The sequence below is a fragment of the Strongylocentrotus purpuratus genome, unplaced genomic scaffold (assembly GCF_000002235.5).
Source record: "Strongylocentrotus purpuratus isolate Spur 01 unplaced genomic scaffold, Spur_5.0 spur5_scaffold_19, whole genome shotgun sequence".
NCBI classification, from domain to species: Eukaryota; Metazoa; Echinodermata; class Echinoidea; order Camarodonta; family Strongylocentrotidae; genus Strongylocentrotus; species Strongylocentrotus purpuratus.
The window spans coordinates 33505403-33518821 of record NW_022145604.1 but is presented as its reverse complement, the minus strand read 5'-3'; the positions used below and the strand labels follow the sequence as shown (position 1 = coordinate 33518821).

The 13419-nt window shown below is 37.5% G+C and overlaps 1 long non-coding RNA gene across 1 annotated transcript; it reads left to right on the top strand.

The window, feature by feature from the left end:
- The first annotated feature begins 5219 nt into the window (after positions 1-5219).
- On the top strand, positions 5220-7299 carry LOC115925933. Its single transcript, XR_004064868.1, has 3 exons — positions 5220-5287; positions 5505-5586; positions 6997-7299. It is a non-coding gene; the product is annotated as an uncharacterized LOC115925933 (long non-coding RNA).
- The last annotated feature ends 6120 nt before the right edge of the window (positions 7300-13419 follow it).

The following is a 13419-nucleotide window of genomic DNA, read 5'->3' as shown; positions in this document are numbered from 1 at the left end:
AAACTCGCCGCTGTAGACAGGTTAGCCCTACTAGACAGGTTCTACAACACAGATTTTCTCCTGAAGGGAAGCAATATATGTGACCACTATAAACAGGTGGCCCATATAGAGAGGTGACCGCTGAGACGGATTTTACTGTATTTGGTCGCCATCTGAACATGATTTATTTGAAATTGCCCTTGAGTTGATTTTTCGAAATATAGTTTCGATCGTCTTCAATTTACTTTCCATTGCCAAATAGGATGATAATCTTCGGAGCCCATACAATAAACCAGCATTACGTAATACCACCTGAACAAGGCAAGTCACTACAGTTATTATAGTAGTTGCAATTTATAAAACGCCTTTCCACTGGATAAAAAGCGCTTTGAGATGCCATCTACGAGTCAGACAATGTTAGCATTTAATAAAATAATATACCAATATACCATAAATTACTAAGCAGTGACGGTATGAGTTCAATGAATGCAAATGGTTTCAAAATACATGATATGTCTTCAAACTGTGTTTGAATTGTTCTCATGTTGAAGATGATTTAAAACAAGGAGGGATTGAGCCTGTTTCGGAGTTAGGAAGCAGTTAGCGCCTCCTTTCCATGTTCCATTTCCCCATTCGTTTCCCCTCTCTTTTTTGTTTGTGGGGGGGGGGGGTGCCGTTCTTCTTACACAAGATCGAGTTCAGAGGCTCTGACACTGCTGCGGATTGGAAATTGAAATGACGTCCGCCCGAAACCCCACTTCAACTCAAAACTTATCTCAATCTTTGCGCCAGTGAAACCGTTTTATGAGGAAACAGTTCTATTCATCTACAGTTCCTTGGGGATAAATTTATCTGACAGGGAGATTATTATCAGTATGGTGTTGCCCTATCTTGTGGTTTTACACGGGAAAAGTGATCATTGCGTAGTCGTTTTTTTTCTTTGGAATAGTCGCAGGAGACGAATGCTGATTGACCTTGTGAATGAATGAATGAAAAATAATTTTAAAATGCTGAATATAATTATAATAACACTAAGAATAATAATGATGATAATAATATTTTTAACCCCTCTCTGTCGCTACCTTCCTTTGCTGAGGGTTACGGACATGATAGATCAGCCCCTTGATGGCAACGCTGTTGCCCCCCCCCCCCCCCCCCCCCCCCTAACCCGTAAAACACACACAGGCTACGCAATCTATGAACTACTCGAACGAGAATTGTCGGTAATAATTATGTACTTGTAACAAGGGAACACTGCAGGGAGGGTGGACCGAATGGCGCAGCGTGGTTGAGCGGATAGGGGGGGGGGGGTATAGGGTAAAGGCCCGGGATGATTGGCCATGTATATTATTGGGGCACGCCTTTAATCTTTATATGTTCAGAAATGTATGTTTTCAATAAATGCTTTCTACAAATATTTGGGGCCATGTGGCACCCCCACCCCCGCCTACGCCACAGCCATGGAGTGTCCCCTATCCATCATTTCGCTTTCTTATCATCGTTTTGTTTATTGCTTTTTTCATTTCCTTTTTTTTTATGAATAGCGACCCTCATCCCGTATTATGTATAGCGACCCTCATTTCGTATTAGGAATAACGACCCTCTTCTTCGATTATGAATAATGACGTTATGAATAATTACCCTCATGAATAGCGACCCTATAGTCGTATTATAAATAGCGACCCTCTAGTCGTATCATGAATAGCGATCCTTTTCTAGTATTATGAATAGGGACCCTTACGAATAACGAGCCCGATTTTGTATTATGAATAGCGACCCTCTTCTTATATTCTAAATTGCCCCGACCCTCCTCTTTGATTATGAATAGCGGTCCTTATGAATAATGACCCTCACGAATAATGACTTTTTAATAAAATTATCAATAGCGGTCCTGATGAATAGTGGTCCTTATGAATATCGGTCCTTATGAATATCGGTCTTTATTAATAGCGACATTTTTTAACATAGTACGAAACCCTCTCTTCGTAAGGCGGCCGTACGAACGCCGTAATTATATCGTACGAACCACGCAAGATCTTCGTACATTTCGTAGGGTCGAGGGACAATTCTAGAAGCTTCAAATTATTACGATGACAGTAAGAACGCCTCGCGTTGTTCATAGAGGGCTCTTACAGCGTTCGTAAGAACGCCTTACGAGCGTAGATTCTCATGGCCTTCGTACGAACGACTCCTGGCGTTCGTAAGGTGCTCGTAAGGTGTACGTACACAATTTATGCAAATTTCAAGTTTTAGCGGTTATAAAGTCAAGCGAGTGAAGTTCAAATCCTCACTTTGTTCATAGTCATAGGCGCCCCCCCCCCCCCCGCCCAACCAAAAAAAGTGGTGGTGGGGGGGGGGGGACAAAACGCATTTTTGCCCCCCCCCCCCAAAAAAAAAAAAAAAAAAAAAAAAAAAAAGCAGTAAAGGAATATAGATGGTTTGTAATTTTAACTCAAAAGAACATAACAATAATAAAAACCTGAATTAAATCACATATAAAATTCCATTCAAAGAAAAGGAAAGTTAACAGGAATAACAATTTCTTAAACATTCCACATGCCACCTTTATTTATCAATGGAGGTTTTTATAATAGCGATACGGGCTTATCGTCGAAATATTGTGAGAGGATAGGAAAGCATTTGTGTTTTTTGTTATAGGGGTGAGAAGACATGAGCCACTGAACGCTGGCGTACTGATAGGGGGGGTGTTATTTCCTTTTCGATACCAGTGATTTACAAATGTTACTGAAAAGACATGATTTCTGGTATTTTTTCTCAACTTTGTGTAAGTCATACCTTTTTATGCGTTTGTTGGAAAACTAGAAATTCCCAAATTTACAGTCGGGCGAAAAATATGCTTGTTTAAAGCCTTCATGTCAGGGCCTGCAGAACAGCTGGGCTCGGGGGCTCGAGCCCCCCCCCCCCCCTCACTTTTTGGAAAAAGTATGTTACAGAGAAAAATAAGTGACCTGCCAATGTCGCAAATGAGGTATCAAAGTATGCTGATCTGACCGTAATTAAATGCCTACTTAAAACCCCAGAGCTTACAGGGGCTCCGCCCTAGGACCCCACTAAGGGCCCTAAGGTGGTCCCTTGATTTTTATCTGGGGGGCTCAGCCCCTTGACCCCTTGCCGGGGCTCAGGCCCTGGACCCCACGCTAATTGACGTGTAAGAGTGGTGGTGATGCAGATTTGTCTTCTGCCCCCGCCCCTTCCAAACGTTTTTGCTCATTACGCCATTGCCCCTGGAGGTGAGCCCCCGGGAATGTTTGCCCCCCCCCCCTCCACCCCCAATCCCAAACTGCTACCGGTGCGCCTGTTCATAGTATTCGTCGAGGGTGCATCTCCTGTTTAACAAATATGGGACCAAAGGGGAAATCTGTTAGAGGGAAGAGAGGGAAGGGAAACAAACGTAACGAAATAGATGAGGAGGAAGGAGGAAGAGGAGGAGAGCAGCAACAACAATATCAAGAAATGATGGCCATCGGAAGCGACCGGGAGGAGGCGATGGAAGATGACGACGATGACGAGGAGGAGGGAGAACCATCAAGACGGCAGTTTGATAGCGATGAAGATGAGGTAACGGGGAAACTAAGGAGAAGTATGACTTTGATGCCACCACAGAGCAAAAACTTGTTGACTTCTTCGGTGAACATGACTGCTGTTATAATAAAGGAAGTAACAGATATGGTAACAGTAAACAGTTATTTTCGGGAACTGGCAGGTAAAACAAAGAACCTTTTTTGAAAAGAAATGTTCATGGCTTATAGTACGCTCTTGTCCATGCATTATGATAACATTTCTTGCCAACCCTTATGGAATAATGATTACATTAAAATAGGCAATAGCTCAATATATAATAAAAAATTGTGTCAAAAGGGAGTTCGTTTTGTCAATGATATTTTAGAGACAAATCGTGATTTTTTTTTTCTCTCTGGAACATTTCCAAGAAAAGTATAATATTCAAAAATAAATTTTCTTTTTTATCGTGGATTATGCGATGCAATTAGACAAGGGTTTAACAATTGTACTATTTTTTAACAAGGTGCCACAACCTCTTTTCCTAGATACAGTGGCATTTGTTATGAAATGAATTAAAGGATGTTCACATATTTGTGTAATTTTATTAAAGAGAAGAAAAAGGACTATGTAAAATTTTCTTAAATGGAAATACATTTTCGACCTCAATGATAAGAGTTGGAAAACATATTGTTCTATTGGATTTAATTGTACCATTGATGTGGGCTTACGATGGTTTCAGTTTGAAGTTTTGCAACGCATATTATATACGAACGATCTACTGTTTAAAATGAATTTAGTCTTAAGAAAAGAATGTACATTTTGTAGTGAACAGATTGAAACAGTTATACATCTTTTGTGTGTTTGTACGCATGTTAAACATATTTGGGATAGGTTAGAGCACTGGATTTATACTGGAACCGGATATAAATTAACATTTTCATTACAAGATGAAATATATTTGGTTTAAGAGGTTCAAATAATTATGCATTGAATTGTATACTGATCGTGTTGCGGCAGATTGTGTATACTTGCAAAATAAAGAAACAATTGCCCGACTTTTATAATATTAGAGTTTCGATTATAAATTACTTCAAAAACGAAAAGTATATTGCAAATTCGAATTGTAGAAATAACAAATTCACAAGAAAATGGTTCCAATTCAGGAATTTGTTTACATAAAATGATATTTTTTCTGTATATCTTTTTTCTTTCAATGAAAATCAGAAATGAATTATTGATTTGTTAGTTTTCTGTTAACTCAACAAAACTTGTATCTTGAGAGGCCAATTTTATTAATGTTATAATTGTAAATTACCTGGAATATATATTTGTTAATTTGTTGGTCTCGTAACTTCAAAATTTGACATTTTGCTCCGTTGGGGGGGGGGGGGGGGGGGGGGGGGTAAGGTCACCTTTTTTTAGGTCAGCCATTGGCAAAGGGGGGGGTTGCTCCAAAATACACACATAAAAAATGAAGGGGGGTAACCCCCCCCCCCCCCCCCCCTGCGTACGCGCCTATGTTGGAATATCGTAAGAATTGTGTCACCATGAGTCACCGATTTGATACCTAGCTTGAACCTAACTGGCTTCCTGTCATTGTTTCATTCCTATGTAGGATTGGCTTTACTCAAACCAGGAACTAACTTGTTCGTTATCTCACACTGAGACTTCTATCAACAGCGACACGATGTGTTTCTTTAGCTTCTTATAAATCGATGTCTTCAGCTTCGTCGAACCCTTTAGGGATGATACTTGGCTTCAATTAGTAGGATTTCAAAGAGGTTTGGTAAGATTGTCTTTCAAAGTTATCATAGCCCATGAATATGTTGCCAACTGATCGACATTTTATTAAATTGACAAACTTCTAGTGTTATAATTTTGAAGGAACGTCTACTCTGTTATTATGACTATAGTGGAGTCTGAGTTATACTATTCTAAAGGAAATCCTGCCGTGTTATCATGAATATAGATTGGTCTCATTACATGTCTCCCTTTCATTCCAGATCCGAAATATTAACAGCAAAGAGGAATCTTCTAGGTGGACAACATGCATTCGAGTCCAACGAAAGATTTTACGTGGTTTATGTAAGTTACTGTCGGATTATGTGTGTTCGATATACACAGTCATGATAACGGTGTATAAATCTTTAAATCAACCATCAACTGATTATCACAATAAACAAAAGTATTGCATGATTATTCTATGACTATAGCAGCCAATTGTACTTGAATACATTCATTATGAGTATGCTTGGCACATTACATAAACATGATATGAAAAACGAAGAGAGGGACCTCCTCTTTGGCATCATAGTCTGTTGTCAATTTGCCAAAAAGGCTGATTGAAAATTATGTGAGGACATTTTCGGAAAGAGGATGTCTCTACTTTAATAGACTTTGTATCCAAATTTGAAAATGGGTTTAAAGTTACTTGTCAGGCATTTTATGGTGATTTCGGTTTTTTGATGATCTGTTTAAGAACAGTCTTTTCACAAATATTTAAAACTGCACATTTAAAAGAAAAGTACTTTCTAATCTTTGTACAGAAATTACATTAGGGATTATTTTAATGTAGAAATAATGTAGAAATTCATATCTATAGCTAGGCATTTAAACATATTTTATTTTAAACGCTCTCTAAGGTGAATATGTGAAATTGGTATCTGTTTTATTGAGAGTTTGGATAGTTTTCGACCTTGATCGACATGTATATTAGTGGCAAAATGTGGATATCAATCGCAAAGTTTATTGTATACTTTATTTAGTAAATGTATTAATGAACAGAGTGGTATGACAAGAAACATCACGAATATGTTAAAATATATAGAGAAGGGAAATGAAACTATATCAACACAGGGCCTTCAGTTATGTGTGTTTTTGTTTTATTTTTTCAAAATAGTACATAAACATATACATAATTTAACAATTATTTCTTCATTATACGTTATTATAAAGTATTCGGTACATTAAATATGATGCATAAACACAAATATTTTTAAATGAAAAAAGATAAATTACAAAAACGCAGGAGACCGCCATCATGAGCGGTGAACTCATCTCTCTCTCTCTCTCTCTCTCTCTCTGGTTCATTGCACCCCCCCCCCCTCCTCGCAGCCCGTACCTAGTCATTCCTTTCTTTCTCGCTCTCCATGGTTACGCAAAATGCTTTATGATTATAATCATAGATATAATTGTTCTTCACTATCAATATTGACTCGACTGGTCATACTTTGGAGGTGTCGTGTTTTAGTGGTTCATTAATTCACTCTACTCTTATACGATTAATAGTTTGATTGCCAGCCATTGACGTGCTTTGGCAAGACGACGATCCATATTTACTACCCTCTACCCAGGTGTAAATGGGTAACTGACAATTGATGGGGCAATAGTAACTGGGGGCCCGCAGGAAGAGCAGTATTAATACAGTTGTCCTACCCTGGGTATATAAGGCCCAATTATTATGTTGTATCACTATTTATTCATTTTCAATTTTAGGGCCAACTACTACATTGTGTGAGGAGTACGGATCAGAAGAAATGAGATCATCTTCAGTCATCTTCAGACTGCCTCCTGACTTGTTTTTGATCTGCAGCAGATAGCATGTGGTGGTCGACGACAGGAAGGAGAATATACCCGACTGTAAACTCACCTGTTCATATCATTACATTTAATTACTTTGGTAATTTAAAATTAATCCCCTAACCATAATTTTAAAAAGGTACTCTTTCATTAATTTATATTCTGTTTCTTAGTAACTAGCGATAAGACTTTTTGCTGAAAACCTTAAAGGTAATACAAAATTTTGATATGGGGTCATGAATTTGGTTCAAATGAATATATTGGAAGCATATACGATCCTACAGTATTCAGTGATCGTTGTCGCGGTCGAAATCGACTCTAAAGTTATGAAATTGTAATAATGAACATTTTATGTTGAATAGCTCCCTCTCAAGGTCAAGATATTAATTAAGCTATAAAACAATGCTTATTGACTAAAATCGACCGATTAGCTATTGTTGTTCGAAAATTATATACCACAACTACATACTCTGAGATTTTCAGGGTCGCAGCTACCATTGTACGGCCGTAGGAGCTATTTAAAATTTATCAAAATTTACCCGGAGCACCGGTAAATCTTTATATTCAATTTTTCTCGAAAGCAGAAGTGTTTTAGAAGCTAAAATTTCTGGTGTTTTTAATACATCCACAGGGGCATCCAAATATATCAAAATTGTAAAGAATCACTATCCACCCATTTTTCAAAATTTCCCAAAACTTTGTAATACCTTTAACAAGACAATCTCTCGTTTATTTTCAGCCCGTTTTTTAAAAATAATTATTGATATGATTAAAGGTGGTTTATGATAACTGAAGAAGTTTAGACAACCTGATAAATCCATTGCCTACTGGAGCTGGATCTGTATTGAATATACGAGAAATATAAATATCCTCTAGTCCAGGTATTAAATTTCTTTCATTGATGTACTATTGTTGTTTGCATTATGTATCATATCAGTGCATAGTGAGATAGGAGAATCACAATGTCAGAATTCGAACACAGACTTTCACGCAATTTGAAGTGCCCTGTTTGTTTCGAGCTGCTTTGTGAACCGAAGCAGTTATCATGTACACATACTTTCTGTAAGAAATGCCTCAATGATATTCTTAAAAGCTCTTCAAAAGCTTGTTTAACGTGTCCCATCTGTCGAAGCGAAACATCTGTAAAGGGTGGCAATGTCTCGAATCTCAATACTAATGTTCCTCTCAAGTCTCTCATTGATGATGTGAGGAATAGCCAGCAAGTCTGTGAAATTTGCGACACAGACTCGAGAGCTGTACATTTCTGTTGTGAGTGTGGTAAGGATATGTGTAACACATGCCTTGAGATTCACAACAAATGGCCGCCTCATGTCAAGCATAGAGTTGTGAGAGTAGAAGACGTCAGAGAGGGAAGGGTGGTCCTCCAAAACGAGGTTTATTGCCAAGAACACAAAGCAGATAAACAAAAACACATCTGTACAGATGTGTGTATTACCTGTAAGAAGTTCATCTGCTTGGAATGTCGGAGGTCGTGTAATAAGAAAGGTCACACTGTTCAAGATGCTAAGGACTACAATGCTTCTACTAAGACAAAGATAGATTCTCTACAAGCCCGAAGTAAGACGAAAGCTACAACCCTCAAGAGTCACGTGGCCTGCATCATGACTCAGAAGAAGCGTGTCACGGATCACATTGCCGGCAAAAAGGTTAAAATCAATAAGAGTTATCAAGAATCACTCAAAAAATTAAACGAGTGGAAAGCATTATTAGACAAGCAGTTGAATGCTAAGAAAAACGAATTATGTAAAAGATTGGATGAGATGAAAGATGTTGATGAGAGGTTGATTACGAGTATTGAGAGTGCGAGTGTGCTAGCGGGTAATAGCATGAAGGCTCCATTAAAAGGTGATATCATTGTTATTCGTGATACATTGTCTGGAGAGCTAAAGAATGTCCTAGATAGAGATGATCCAGAGAATAAGCTTGCCACGGGTGTAGCTGACCAGGCAGAGAAGCTGATATTCACACCTAAATGTGATCGGTTGAAATTTGGTCGGCTGCAGAAGACAACTGTCGGAATCGGAAATCTGATACCGAGATCATTCCTAGTCCGTCTGATTGCCGTTGCATGTATATGTTTTCTGTTCGTAAAGATGATCTTGAGTTTTGGTGAATCCGGACAAAAAAAATCTCACAGAGTCCACCAAAACTATCGATACTAACAGTGAATGTTCAAAATTACAAATCGATGACATGTGCCGAACAATTTTGGTAGAAAATGTATAGTGGCTGAGTAATTAGCATAGAAAGATTAAAACAAAATCCGGTAAGTAGGCCCGACACCATGGCCCGAATTCGAAGTCGAAACGCGTCATATGACGCCAGACGTCAGAGAGGGAAGGGTGGTCCTCCAAAACGAGGTTTACTGCCAAGAACACAAAGCAGATAAACAAAAACACATCTGTACAGATGTGTGTATTACCTGTAAGAAGTTCATCTGCTTGGAATGTCGAAGGTCGTGTAATAAGAAAGGTCACACCGTTCAAGATGCTAAGGACTACTGTAACAATGCTTCCACCAAGACACAAACAGATTCTCTACAAGCCCAAAGTAAGGGGAAAGTTACAGCCATTAAGAACCACGTGACATGCATCAAGACTCAGAAGAAGCGTGTCACGGTTGACTTTGCCGGCAAAAAGGCTGAAATCAATAAGAGTTATCTAGAGTCACTCGAGAAGTTAAGTGAGAGGAAATCAGCATTAGACAAGCAGTTAGACGCTCAGGAAGAGAAACTTTGTAAAAGTTTGGATGAGATGAGAGATGTTGATGAAAGGTTGATTACGAGTATTGAGAGTGCGAGTGTGCTAGCGGGTAATTGCATGAAGGCTCCATTAGAAGGTGATATCATTGTTATTCGTGATACATTGTCCGGAGAGCTAAAGAATGTACTAGATGGGGATGATCCAAAGAATGAGCTTGCTACGGATGTAACTGACCGTGCAGAGCAGCTGATATTTACTCCTAAATTTGATCAGCTGAACTTTGGTCAGCTGCAGAAGAAAGCTGCTGGAATCGGTAGATTACCTAGATCCTTAGTCCGTCTGATTGTCGTTGGATGTATAGGTATTATTTTCTTAAAGATAATCTCGAGTTTTTGTGAATATCGACAAAATCATTCTTACAGAAATCGACGAAACTATTTCTGAATGTTCAAGATTACAAATGAATGACATGTGGCAAATAATGTTGGTATCAAATGTATAGTGGCTAAGTAATTAGCATAGCAAGATAAGAACAACCTGGTAAGTAGGCCCGACACCATGTGCTTAAAGGGAGTGTAGCCTGATTAGACTACCTGTCTTTCCCGTGGCCTGACTCGGGGCCAATCGGGTACGAATATATTTGACAAGGCCTCGTGACTCTGGCTAAGCGACTGAGATGAGTCTAGATACCCGGGGTGAACGCGCGACCGCCACGAGAGCCTTTTGCAATCTAGATATTACTGCTCCGCATGAATTATTTATAGCATTGAATTCATTGACCAATTAGAACGGCCATCACCCAGTTGGCTTCGTTCGTGATTCGTTCATTAGCAAAACATGTAAGAAAAGGTAAAAGACGTAAATACGTTTTGCTTATGAGATGAACATATAATGACGTATTGATCATCAGATATGAAAATACAGTAATAATAACTGACACAAATGACAATGTAAAACACAAAATAGATAAACCAAATGCTTACTTACTCGCTGCTGTGACTCAGAATAATTCAATCCTGATCGCTTGGGTCAAGCATGATGATGGGTTGGTTAGTATAGATGAGTACACCAGCGAGCTGAAACACGTCCAGACTCTCATCTCTGATCACAAGATTGAGAAGCCTGAGAGAAACTGGTACAATCTCCTTGAGTTCCGATCAGGGGAGATTGCTTTCTGTACTCCTGATAGACTCTATATATTCAACTAACCGTCACACCCGTCCATGATGATAACAGTCATACATATGGCTTTGAAGAAATGTTTAATGAATAAACTAGTATTTTTTTAATTTTTATTCAACGATATAAAAAAAATAGTACAATACAATAAAAACATGTTGGCATGATCATATATAAAGTTAACATATCGTTAGGGGCAACCAAAAAAGATCGAGATATTGTGGACTGGTGCCCCTTTTACAAAATTAACAAATTATAAGTAAAACATTAATAATAATCACAAGCGGGCACATCCAACACACACACACAAACACACACTCACCCAAGAGAAGGGAAGGAGAAAGAGAGATTACATGTACAGCGTACAAAACTTTATATGAGGTAAAATTATTTAAAAGATGTTTGGAAATCAAGAAGAAAGTATCAGTTGCAACTAATAATAACTAGCTGCCATCTAAAAGGATGAAGCTATAAAATCATTAAGATGCTTGTTTAATACATAATAGGTGGAGACCATCACGTGATGAAGTTTTAAACAGGTTACTCTATCGTCTCTTAAAGGAGGCCTAATACACAAGGTGAAATATTGTTGTTCTATTATTTTGTATCAATATACATATATTTGGATAGGGTATCATCCCTGTATAATCTTTCCATTCTGTAATTCAAGTTCTTGGAGAAAATACTTGTTTATAGTGTTAGAGAGAAATGATAGGATTTGATACGTCAATGGTAAGGAGACTTTATTGTGGTAATTCCATGGATAATATTGTTTGCGAAATTTACACAGTTGAAGTTCTATATATTATATTGAAAAATCTCAAAGTAAATCATAATTGAGAAAATCCAGAGAAGAGCACTCCTGTACGTCATTGGGTAATCCCCAACTCCGAAAGCTTACAAAGTTATTTGAAGAAAAGGGATCATCCTATAAGCTCTACGAAAACTCAATATCTATGCGTTTGTTATGTTCTTTTAGATAAAGTTGAGTTCTAGTCAAAATAGTACATGGTCTTTAACAGGAAAAAAATATTTCACATGTTACATCAATATTCTATTTAACAAAGTATATTTGTAACAAAAACTTGAAAAATCACGGGAAGGAAACATGTTAACAATGTGAAACACTGTGAAAGATTGTCATGATAGAAAAGCATTCGACTAACCTACTACAACGTGCTAAAGATCACGTGCACTGTCAAGGGAATATTGGCCTACAAACGACATTGTGACCCAAACTCTTCAGCTATAAAATTGTCATATTTAGTATTTTAACAGCGATCTCTTTTCAGGAGATAATCCTACTATGATATTCTTCCAAATTGACATACAAAGAATGAGGAACTCAAAAATTATTTTTCGTTTTTACCAGGACTCAGTTTTCTTGTTGGACGATGTATACCTTTTCGTAATATGAGGAACAGACCAAGGAATGTATATGGGAATATATAGACAAATGTATTACAACTATAACCTAAAATGTTCTGTATGTGTATGAACAGGTCATTTGGAGAAACTTATCTGACAGGTTCAGTGATTATCTTTATAATGTATTGCGAGCTGACCCGTTTCAAATAAATGTCGTAATTGAGTTATATCTATGTCGAGGGTACTAGGATGACATGAAAAATGCATCAATGTAGTGGGTATCATTTAACATTGTAGAAACTATAATAAAAAATGTTTACTATTTTTCTATAACATGTGTACGTATCAGTCTATATTTTGAGGCAAAAATAAATCGTTTTATTTGAAAAATGGTGAATCCGAAGCTAGAATTGTGTCTCTCCTAATGTAAGAATATTGATATAATATTAAGGAGCTGCTGCTGTCGATGTAATACCAAAGCTCCTCCTACCTCATTGAAAATACTCATTTGTTGCTAAAGTCCGTGTTACAGATGATAGAATGTACAACAAATAACTGCCAGTAATTCTGGTAATGGCGGTGAATGATGTTGATGATGTGTTTTTTTTTTCTTGCTGTTTTCTGTATATTATTTTGGTTGTTGTTTGTTTGGTTTTAGTTTTAAAATTTGATTTTTGAAACAGTAACCAATGAGGAGAGCTCTTACACAAAATACAGAAGTAAATACTTTGTTTCAGCAAACCACATGCATTATTTATAGTCCGATGTTACATTAATGACAATCAAATTAATGAAAAGAATAAATAGTGGTAATGACAGTTGATGTTGACGACATCATTTGTTGTTTGGTTTTAGTTTAACAATTTGATTATTGAAACAGTAACCAATGAGGAGAGCTCTTACACAAAATACAGAAGTAAATACTTTATTTTAGCAATCCACATGCATTATTTATGGTCCGATGTTACGTTAAATGAAAAGAATAAACAGTGGTAATGACAGTGGTAACGTTGATGTTGACGATGATGATAATGATGTAGGATGATTGATTGCCTATAGTTCTGATGTA